Source organism: Cryptomeria japonica, chromosome 7 (assembly GCF_030272615.1).
Source record: "Cryptomeria japonica chromosome 7, Sugi_1.0, whole genome shotgun sequence".
NCBI lineage: Eukaryota > Viridiplantae > Streptophyta > Pinopsida > Cupressales > Cupressaceae > Cryptomeria > Cryptomeria japonica.
In genome coordinates, this window is record NC_081411.1 from 800,369,536 (window position 1) to 800,379,465 (window position 9,930).

Below are 9,930 nucleotides of genomic sequence, written 5' to 3' on the forward strand. Positions count from 1 at the left end.
ATCTAATCAACTGACCTATATACCCTTAGAATCCTTTATGCCTTATGTTCCAATTAATAGTAGGGTCACCATCATTAAGAGTCTTCAACTTGTCCAATAGAGGCTTTGCTAATGATTTATTAGTCAATACCATTATTTTCTTATTAGAAAGCGCACACAAGAGGGTTTCTCTATCTCTACAATCATTCTCTAGCTCCTTATCCAAATTTGTCTAAGGAGGATTGTTAGATGCGGGATTGAAAGGAGTAACTCCATTCTCAGTGATTTCCCAAATTTCCTTACCAAGACATCTCAGATGAGTCTCCATAAAATCTTCCATACTTCGTAATTTGTTTCATCAAGCCTTGGAATATCTCTCCAAAAGATAGCAGTAGGTGAACTAGATGAACTTGAACTATTAGTCACCATAGGATCTTCCTCAAGTAGTTAAGCTTTTGCAGAGAGGACCAGAGCTCTGATATGAATTGTTAGATAGTTCAAATAACTAGAAGACAAATAAGAGGGGGGGTGAATCAGTTGTCACCAGATTACCGAAACCTTAAGCAATTAAAACTTTAATACTGGAACACATAAGATCAATACCTGACTACATAAACCAATTAAGCAAAAGAAATATATAGAGAATAAATACCACCCACATGACACCAAGATTTGTACGTGTAAAACCCAGTAAAGGGAAAAACAATGGTGGGAAGCCTACCCATAGTCAGATAACACTTTTGTACTAAGTATTGAATACAAATTGATTGGCCTACACTTGCAAGAAGGCCAACAACCTAGAGCACATCACCCATTATAGGAGTCTCACTGACTACATAAAAATCTAGACTACAATCTAGAAGGAAGAATGAATTGCAATGATAGCATCTTCTATTCCTCAATATAGTTCTGATTAAGCTCAATACTAGAGGACTTAATCCTCTTACATAAACCCAACTCGATCACTAATGATTGACCAAATCCTCTGCATGAATGATAATTACATTATTTGCTCGTATACCACATTCCTCTATGATCTACAACAAGATCTTAAATTATATATATAGAAACCCTCAACCATAAAAAATAAGACCGACCACCAAACAATAAAGCAATTACATAATTACAAAACATGTCAGCTTGAGACCAAACAAAAAATATCCAACCCATAAGGCATCTCAGAAATACATCGAGAAGTCCAATCAACATGTTACATTAAGCCGGTCCAAAACCTAGATAGACCCGGACCCAATTTAGGTCCACATGTGCTAAAGCAATGATCCCAATCAGCCAAGTCTCAAACATGATCACTATCAGCATCTTGAATCTCTACTAGAAGCCACACCAACACCAGTTATGCATAACATCAAAGATCTTCAACAAAGCTCTACCAGTGAAACCCTCACCAGATCAAAAAACCAAGCTTACTAGTATATAAGATAGCATCCGATCACCAAATCAAAACCAACTGACTGAACATGAATCTGAGTAGCATGAATATTAGCTCTAAGACAATTCCAAAAGCCAAAGCATACTAGAGTATACCGAATCATCATGATCTAATCCAACCAAAAACCAAACAAATTACTAGGACCAAAAGGATACCGGTAAAGCAGATAAAATAGCTAGTGTTGGCATCACTGACAAAACATTAATGCAACATATAATCAATTCCTCCAAATGGCCAATAGAATTCTCAAGAATGGTGAATTCTTCAGTGATTCTCAACCTATTGGAGCATGAGATGGATAAAATGAAATAAGATACATAAACTAAAATGTATTATGATAATCAACAATTTATAATAGATACAGATGAACAAAGCATAAAATTTCTTATAAAGATTAAAACAAGCTAATGACCAGTGCCTTATTCCATCAAGTGCTTGAATTCAAAAGACATAAAATAAATTATATCTAATAGTATTCAGATCTAAGATAATATTGCCTTACAATATTTCTTATTTGCAATCCCAACCCAGACTACTTATCAAATCGCTTAATAAGCCCTACCACTCTGCAATTTTGTTTTAGGATTTAATTGATCCCTTATATCAAAGAATAAACACAAATTACATACATCACAACAATGCATTGAATGAAATAAATCCTTGATTATATTTCATTAAAAAGATGATAGAATTGTGCAATGGAGAGAAATGGATCAAAACTGTCTTTCTATTGAATAAATTTTCTATTTTTGTAATTAAACAATTTACATATAACTCCTTCAAGAACCTGCAAAAACTCACCATAAGACTCTTAGCTATTGCTCTGTAGAATCTTTACAATTTGCTCATTTTCACCTAAAACCTACTACAGGAACATATGAATCTAATTTTAGAAGAGCTAAGTACAAAGATCAAATTCAGAACCCTGTCTATCGCCCTTGAATTCCCTTTTATAGAAAATAAGGGAGCAAACAAGCTATGGGCCAGAGGAGACACCTGCCATTCAAATATGATTGGTTACACATATTTTTGTTGCAAAATAATTCCCTTTAAGGAATGTCACAACCAATAATAAATATCTGCAACTGGTTCATCATGACACTTTATGTACTTTACCCTTTTTGTTGTTGTTGATGAAGATCTTAAACGGGCCCACCTTGTTGTTACTCACATCTAAAAAGGTAACTAGTACAAGGAAATAAAACCGTTTGCCAGACTATCACATCAAATAGTTAGCTAACTAATTGTTAGTAGTCCTTACTCCTCCTTCAAGTAAGTATTAATCCATTTGCCATATTCTTCATCTCATGTCCATTTAAAATTCATGACCTCATCAGCCTTTTCTCTATATGGAGTATACTTAACTACTACCCGATTTACCTTTCTTTCAAATTACTCAAAAACTATTCTTATACATATTATTTTGTCCACGCTATCATCTAGCATGCTAGTATCGACCTCCTCACAAATCAGTTCTACTTGGGTGTTGATGAATATTTCTTCCTTTTCTTTCCAAAGTTGTAAAGGCTTAATTGCCCCATTTTCATCCATAATATCTGATAAAAGTGTTTCATTCAGCTCACTGAAGTTACTCATCGACTCCCTTAACTTCCTTTCTATACATTCTGATAGAATCTGGGCTTCTCACATTGACTTCACCAACAAATGGGTTTGTTGAGGCATAGGTGGCCTCTCAACATGGTATTTGGAAGCCATTGACATTATCCTAAGTTCATTTCACCTTTGTAACCATTTTGTAAACAAAGGGATTGCCACTTACTTATCTTCGTCAAAACTTTGAATAGCATTAAATAATAATGAATATAAAGAATGAATGCTATTTAACCTACTATCAACCATCTCATTCAAATGAGTTAGCACTAAGCTAACTATCTCTCTTTTCTTGGATGCAGATTGATCCTCTGACTCCATTAGCTTATTCTCTAACTCAGTAACCTTCTCCAAAAGTTGGGCTCTTGCTGGATCAATTGATCTGATAGGTTCTTCATCATCAACATATAGAACTAATGACTTGCTTGGGAGATCAGTCTCATTATCAAATTGAACTGTTGCATATACATGAGAATAGGTGGAGACCTAGATGTTCATGGTGTTGATGCAATTGTAGGAGCAGAATAGGATGCTCCTATCTATCCCCGATCAAAAAGTTGAACTCTAGTTTGCAGCTCCACACTTTTGGCATTTTAGTAGAAAGAAAGATTGTTAGCATTTCAATAAGGATATTGAGAAGGTTGTTGAAGATTATTGATATAATTGAAGATGGATGTTTACTGTCTTAATAATATTGTTTTGTCATTGATGTCAATATATTGATTTTGTGATTCAGTATGATGTTGCCATATCTTAAGAAGTATGTTTTGATGAGTATTAAGTGGTCGATAAGTGACACAGAAAGAATGTGATGAATAAGAGGAGAAATAAGTTATTCAATGGGCAACTACTACCGAGTTAGACAATGATGAGATGATGACATTTAGATTATTTATATATCCCACAAATGTTGTTGATTGTAAGGTTAATACTATACTATGTCACCGAGAAAAGAACCTAGTTGGTAAACCCTAAAGAACCTAGTCGGTAAACCCTAAGGTTATCGATATCGGTTAATGAAGGTAGAATGTCTACTGAGTGAAGTTCAGTATTTACTGAGTTGCAACCGAGTTATGATAGATCGTATTGGATGAATACAAGCATTATTTAATGAAGGACAATGATGAGCTAGAGTTGATTAAATGATTGGTATGTCATGCATGAAGTTTATTAAGGATCTATGGCAATGGAAGATTGGGATGAAGATCTATAGCTCAGATTGAACCACAATAACCTTGTGCAAGTTACAAGAAAGTAATGCAAGTCCCTAGGCAAGGTAAAACATTTTTAGATCAAAGGATACATTGAACCTAGTCAAGTTTGAAGATTTGATGGCTAAGATTGATCATTAGAAATATGATCAAGGAGATTAAGCGGTTACAATTGTTTATAAATAAGGAATTGTTGATAAACAATGTATGTGGGAAAGTGTAAGCACAGGGATGCTACATAGTGATTACCGAGCATAGAATCTTGAAGAACTATTTTGAATAATAGAGTAAGGAGCCCAACAGAGGGACAAGATAAGTCCTATGACAAGATTGTTTTGAGCAAATAATAATATGCTTTAGCATTTTAGATGTGAAGTTGCATATATATTTATTACTGTTGTTTATTTTATAAGTGATAGAAAATCTCTTAACCGAGTGGACCTAACAATCTTATTTGTAAATCCTCTAGCACGGTAACATTCTAAATGAGTGTTTGAAATCCTTTAACAAGGTCACTTCTAACAAAGTAAAGATCCTATAAGATCTGAGGGAAATCCCTTAACCAGGTCACATCTAGCAATGTGTTTGTAATCTTTAACATGATTTGCTTTTAACTGAGCATACTCTAGAAGAGTATATTTCTTAGTGGGTCCAAAATCCCATAGTGGTTTTTCCCTATTTGGGTTTCCACGTTAAATCTGGTGTTATATGTGCTATGATGATTATGTGTTTATGAGTTAGCATGTTTAGTAGTTTTTGGTTATATTGCTGAAGTTTAAGTTACCGAGGTTGAATCTGTTGAAAATATTGAAGATTAAGTTTGTATGATTCACCCCCCCTCTCATCTTGTTAGCTATTGGCATCAAAACTTTACCAAGGTTGAATCTGTTGGCATTTCATTAGAAAGAAAGACTGCTGATATTCATTAAGGATATTGAGAAGGTTGTTGAAGACTATTTGATATAACTAAAGAAGGATGATAACTATCTTTATAACATTATTTTGTCATTGATGTCAAGAAATTGATTTTATGATTCGGTATGATGTTGCCATATCTTGAGAAGATTGATTTGAAGAGAATTAAGTGGTTGGTAAGTGACACAAAAAGAATGTGATAAGAAAGGGGAGAAATAAGTTATTCAATGGGCAACTATTACCAAGTTAGATAATGATGAGATCATGATGTTTAGATTATTTTGATATCCTACATATGTTGTTAATTGTAAGGTTAATACTATACTATGTCACCAAGCAAAGAACCTAGTCGGTAAACCCTAAGGAACCTAGTCGGTAAACTCTAAGGTTATCGATGTCGGTTAATGAAGGCAGAATGTCTACCGAGTAAAGTTTAGTATTTACCGAGTTGCAACCGAGTTATGACAGAGTACATTGGATGAATACAAGCATTATTTAATGAAGGACAATGATGAGCTAGAGATGTATAAATGATTGGAATGCCATGCATGAAGTTTGTTAAGGATCTATGGCAATGAAAATTTAGTAGGAAGATCTACAACGCAGATTGAACTGCAATAACCTTGTGCAATTTCCAAGAAGGAACTGCAAGTCCCGAGGCAAGGTAAAACGTTTTCAGATCGAAGGATACATTGAACCTAGTCAAGAATGAAGATCTAATGGCTAAGATTGATCATGCGAAATGTGATCAAGGAGATTAAGTGGTGGGAATTGTTTATAAATAAGAAATTGTTGGTAAACAATGTATGCGGACATGTGTAAGCACATGGATGCTATATAGTGATTACCGAGCATAGAAGTGATAGGGAACTTGGTAGGTAAGCACTCACAAGGATAGTTGCTCAAAATGAACAATTTATTGGATAAGGACTTGTAGAGTTTGTTGTGTTTGAATATCCAATCTGTCCTATTGTTGTCATGTCAAATTCTCAATGGTTGGCTTTCCCAACAAACTCCCTTCTAGGTGATGTCTCTTGCCCATGCACAAAACTACTCAAAATACTTAACCCTTCCAACTATACTTACTCAACCCTTGCTCTTGGCATACAACTTGCTATTTCCAAATGCATATTAGCAAATCCAACATGAACATGTCGAGGCAGAAAAGTTTTGTTTAAGGTTTGTTAGTCAAACTTGGTTTTAGACTCGTAGTCATTTGCTTGTTCAAATACACCACCAAAGGATCAAACCACCAATTTAGGCTATGCACTATCCAAGGATCCATCTACCACTTATCACACTATTTAGGATTGTTCTCCTAAGGTTTCACAAACCCCCAACTCCTCCTTACAATTGGGTTTGAGCATTCTTTCAAAAACTGCCATTTGTGTTTTATGCAACATTGTCTAGTTTGCTTCTTCAGGTTACTCAAATCCACTATTCTAAGTCCAAATCCCCTAATTTCTAAATGGGTGTTCTGAGGGCTTAACAAGGTTTCCAAGGTTGATTTAGACTGATTTCAAAAGGGTTTACAAGGTCACCAAACCTTACTCCAATTGGATTCTTAGTTTTTCCCAAAATAGGGCTACAAGGAAAGAGCCCTTTTTAGCCCTCCTGAAACACTATTTTGCTCATTACTCACTCCCAACTTGGAATATTTGAAAAAGGTGAATATTTTTGAGTACCCTTTTTTCCAAAATCATGAATTAGTGCCAAGAGAGGTCTTGGGAAGGTCAATTTATGACTGTCCTATTTTGTAGCCTCAAAACAAGGGTTTTCAAGAGGGTTTTGGTGCTTCCACCATGGATTTAGTCCATCAAACTTGTTTCATCCTCCCATACTAATTGGAGACCTCTACCATATAAATTTACAGCTTCCCCTACCCTTTCCATACAAGCATTTTAACAAACACTTGGCAAGCAACTGAAAATGGAGAGAAATGTCATTAAGACTGTCAATTTGCTGCCCTTTACCAATCAGACTGTTGCTGCACTCTTTGGACCTGTTACACAAGAAATATTAACTTGTACAGAGCCTCAATGAGGTATTAAAACATTTAGAAAACCTCCTATTACAATTCCTTCATGATTCAAGGCTTGGATTATGCTCTTAAGGCATTCCAGGAGCATTTAGTCAAATACAACTCATAAAAATAGTGAACTCGTTGTTTGCTTACAAAATGATAAAGTTTGATTGGATCAAGCTCAACAAATGATGAAATTTGATCTCACACCATCGGCCATATTTCTTGACCTCTGCCCCATGTATTTTCTCACCCCAAATTAGACTTTGGGTGCAAATCTTGAGTTTTAAAAACACTACTAGCCGAGTAAACAATACTTGCCTAGTATTCACTCAAATCCTTCTTCCAACCACCATTTTGGCTTAAAAAAAAGCATATGTATAGTATATACATGAGTTCCAACTTGACTGAATCCATATTGTGGGATCCCAAGCATGGATTAGTCAAGTGGATTCATTTTGGAGCTTCAAACCCTTGACAAGGCAGCAAGCACGCAGTTTTAGAAATAATTTTGTAAAATTAAACTTTTTGAAGAAACCAATGCCACAGTCAACTAAAAAACATTAAAAAAGTACCATGAACACCTTTCCAAAGGTACAATATGGATTGAGAGGGTACAGTACGTACCATTGCTCTAAAAGATACAAAAACCAATCATAAAGCAATTATTTTCTGATTTTATTGAAAAACCTTTTGTTTTAACAATAACCAACCCTTTCCAAGGAAAAAGGAGGCATTTTATAGGTTTTATAGTTGGTTAGCAATCCTTAGTATGGACATGAGGCTTTCATAACTTCAATTTGCAAGAAAAACCCAAAAATGACAACTTTTGACAACTTTTCAACCCAAATGACAACTTTTCTTGCTCCAAGATGCATTTTTCACAACCTAACCTTATCAACTTGTCTAAACAACTTATAAATGCCTAAAAATATCTAAAAAACATGTTCCAATGCTTTGGAAAGCACTAGAAAACTATTTTTGGCAATATTGGACATTTTTGCCAAAAATTGTCAACTCAAGGCCTAAAAGGTACAACTCAATCTCTAGAGCCCAAAATGAGATCAAAACCACTAAACTTGACCCAAAACAACCTAAAACAACATAATTAACCTAACACAAGAATTTACAAATAATAAAGCATTAAATACACAAAAATGGGAGTTTGCTCAACTAGGTGCTCTTGCACCAAGAAGCTTGAAGACCTGTTTGAATAACAAAGTAAGGAGCCCAGCAGAAGACAAGATAAGTCCTATGACTAGATTGTTTTGAGAAAATAAGAATCTACTTTAGCATTTTAGATGTGAAGTTGCAGATAGATTTTAATTACTGTTATTTTGTAAGTGACAGAAAATCTCTTAACTGAGTGGACTTAATAGTCTTATTTATAAACTTTCTCACAAGGTAACATTCTAAATGAGTGTTTGAAATCCTTTCACAAGGTCACTTCTAACAAAGTAAAGATCCTAACAGATTTGAGGGAAATCCCTTAACCAGGTCACATCTAGCAATGTGTTTGTAATCTTTAATAGGATTTCCTTTTAACCGAGCATACTCTAGAAGAGTATACTTCTTAGTGTGTCCGAAATCCCACAATGGTTTTTCCCTATTTGGGTTTCCATGTTAAATCTAGTGTTATATGTGTTGTGATGATTATGTGTTTATGAGTTTGCATGTTTAGCAATTTTTTGGTTATATTTCTGAAGCATAAGTTACCGAGGTTGAATCTATTAATTTTATGGAAGTTTAAGTTTGTATGATTCACCCCCCCTCTCATCTTGTTAGGTATTGGCATCAGTACTTTACATTAAGTATTAGAACTATCAATTGGTATCAAAGCCTTGGACTCCAGAAGAAAAGTTTAAAGGTACTTGAGGCAAAGATCCGAAGATGTATAAAAGGGATGCACCAAAGCTAAACAAGTCAAGTTTCTCCACATGGTAGAAAAGGATGAAGCTAAACCTATCAAGAATTGGAGAATATGCAACATATTATCTAGAGAATGATTACATTGCACTGAGGACCAACCCTATGACCTTGTAAGAGATAAAGGCAAAGCAAGAACACATTCAAGCTATGATTGAAATAACATCAGATTGACCGACTCAGAGTTTAATGATCTAGAAAGCTGTAATGATGCAAAAGCAATGTGGACTAAGCTCATATCTGTAAATGGCGATGATGAACATGTTCAGAGAGAAAAAGTAGATAGTCTAAGAGGACAACTTGAATCCATGAGAATCAATGAAAGTGAGAACATAACCCAATATAGTACAAGGTTAAATGAGACTGTAAATCAAATTAAAGGAGCAGAGGGAACTATTGAAGAGAAGGATATAACAAGTAAGTTGTTGAGAACCATTCTACCTACTTATGCTATTCGAGCCTCTGCAATCAATGAATTGAGGTCTATACCTAACATGCCAGTTTCTTTGGATGCTACTATTGGTAAGCTACATGCATTTGAGTTAAGTAATTTTGATAACAGTGGGTCTTCGGTAAATAAAATTGAATCTACATTCAGTTCTTTTCATATTGGTGAATCTGATGATTACAATGATAGAATGAGTAAGTACTCTAAAGGGGGTCATAGTGGAGCAAGTGAAAGATTTCGAAAGAACATGGAAAAAGTGCACAAATTGTATGAGGAAATAAAGAAGCAAGAAGAGTTTGAAGCATTATTAGCCAGAAGGTTGCCGAGAGGCAAAGGTAAGTATAAAGGAAAGCTACCTTTGAAATGT